Source organism: Bacillus rossius, chromosome 14 (assembly GCF_032445375.1).
Source record: "Bacillus rossius redtenbacheri isolate Brsri chromosome 14, Brsri_v3, whole genome shotgun sequence".
In the NCBI taxonomy this organism is placed as follows: domain Eukaryota; kingdom Metazoa; phylum Arthropoda; class Insecta; order Phasmatodea; family Bacillidae; genus Bacillus; species Bacillus rossius.
Genome location: NC_086341.1, coordinates 386 through 3,157, shown reverse-complemented (window position 1 = coordinate 3,157; position 2,772 = coordinate 386).

Sequence of the window (2,772 nt, the reverse complement as noted above, 5' to 3'; positions counted from 1 at the left end):
CCGGACAGCCTAAGTTTCACCCCCATAGATCGACATGCCCTTCGGGCTGGTTCGTACATGTTCGGTTTTTTTTTTTTTATCTGTACGTTCAAAACAAACATTGCAATATTGATCAAAAAATTGTTGACTAATGTTATTTTATATTTTTTTAAGAGTAAAACACATGTACACAAATATTTCCTTGTTACTAATTATGAGATTTTCAGGTAAGTTATTGAGCTATTTCTGTTTGATTTGTTAGGAGATTAGTTTTGTCCGTTTACAAGTTAACATTGATTGTGTTATTCTTGGCAAGTAATCATTTCTTATATAAATTTTTGTACACTATAGGCTTATCTTTTTAAATTTTAGGTAGCGTGTGGAGATTTCATCTTATGTTCATGAGCGCACAACGTATAAAATCATAAGAAATGTTTTCCGGTGGTGTGTAGCAGTTAACCGCATTTAAGTAAAAATATTTTAAAATAATTGTTACCATAGCTGAATTACATTGAGGTGAGTGCACTTAATATAATTTGGGGTATTGCAGGAAAAATTATAAATTCCTAAAGTGTTTTTTACTTCCTGACATGTTTAAAATTATTATTCTCTATGAGGGTTGTTTGATACTGCAAGTAGTTTATCATGTTTAACATGTGGATAGGTTAGGATTATTTATTACAAATCTGTAATATTGAGATACTGCCCTTGGGTTAGCTGGATTAAAAATACAGTGAAATTTGTTAGGTTAGTAACATTATACGTACAGTGATTCTAAGTACAGTGGAATTTACATTTGGTTAGCTTGGGATAGCACCAATTAAAAATTCTGTAAAATCAATTGAACGGTTGGATGTTACTAACCTAATCTAACCAACCAATATACATTTTACAGTGATTTTTTAGGTTATTATCTCACGTTGCTGCTTTTTGTATGCAAAATAAACTTTGGACACTTTTTTTTTTAACTTTAAATATGTACCTGTATTTACTCTGAAAAAAGTTTTTTCTAAATTCAGACTGGTTTTTGAGAAATCACTGTTTATAGGTTACATTACATTACCTGTGCAGTAAAGGGCCTGTCACCATGTTGTTCTTTAATTGAGTTGCAGATCTTGTTGTTTTTCATACACAAATTGTCTATTTTTTATTTGGATATTGCAATGCAGTAACGTAAATTAACACATTAAAAAAGTTATGTGACTCCTTATTGTGCATTCCAAACCCAAAGCATCAGTCCTTGAGAGCGATATTTTTTAGCAGTTTATAGGTGCAACATTCTGATTTTTTACGTGAGACAACACATAACCTGACATATAAAATAAATTTTCATTTTGTAACAAATGATTCCTTTTATACGTCAGGTTACGTGCTATTGCAGGTAACTAATCTGCGCTTTGCGCCTCCATACTGCTATAAAAAATCCCTGTCAAGGGTTGGCGTTTTGGTTTGGATACACATTAGAGACTCGTAACTTTTTTTAAAACTATTATTTACGTTTCATTAGGTTATAATATTCAAATAAAAAATATATACATTCTTATATATATGGAAAACCACAGGATCTGCTATGCAATTAGAGGGGAAAATGGTAACAGCTGCTTCACTGCATAAGCTATCTAGCGTGACCTGCAAAATGTGATTTCTTGAAAACCAGTAGGAATTAAGAAAAGCTGTTTACAGTTTTAATAGAGGAAGGTTTTTAGTGTCTGAAACGGTATTTTCAAAATTTTATAATTTAATTTATGGATAAGCAGCAACAAAAGAAAATTACTTTTTTTAAATTTAGCTAACCAACCATTCACATGATTTTACAAATTTTGTATTGTTTATACTTACCTACTTTAACATTAAACTACTGTTAAACAATTTATTTCAATTTTTTAAAAATATATTTGGGAATTAGCGCAGTATAATCGAAGACGTTTACTGTATTGATGATTGATTTACTTTATTGATGCACAACGAAGTTGTATAATTGTTGGATTGGTTAAGCAAATTCAAGCATCAAGGGTACTGATCAATGGTTTTTAACATTATATTTTCTTAATGAATCCATTGGTAAAACGTTAAAACACTGGAATGGCTAAATTTCCATCGACTGCTTATGTTTTTTTCCGCATGCTCACTTGAAAACAATTACAGGGTTATACTGTAGTTCACAGTTGCAATACTTGGTTAGGTTAGTTACATAAGTGCTGTTAAATCATGAAAATGGTTAGGGAAAGGTAACTTCTTCATAACTACTGTAAAATGGTGTAAGCAATTATTCTTTAGGTAAGTTTACCTAGACTTTAAAAATAATTTATTTGGCGAAGTACATAGTACTAAGAATTACTATTTATCAAATTTGGTTTGTGTGGAAAAGTTGTTACTCTAGGAAATTTCTGAATCCATCTTTGTAGGAATATAAACTAATATTATTAGAAACAAAAAAAGAACAATGTGTGGTATATTTTAATTTTCTAACACCCTCTGAATTCTGCAGTTATGCGATTACCGATAATAATTGTAAATCATTGCAATATACATCAGACACATTTTGTAGTGATTTCACAACTGTACTATGAAGTAATGCCATCGACTGCTGCAAAATAACATGCTGACATCTATTCTTGTGTAGGCATTTTGTTGATACGACTAAAATATGAACATATAGGATATATATAGAATCTTACAAATTTTGGTAACCTACCTACTAATACTCTCCCCAAAGACTTTGGTTAGATACTTAAAAAAAAAAAAAAATAAAAAAATTAACTGCTTATGTGTCATGCATTACGTGAAATTAAT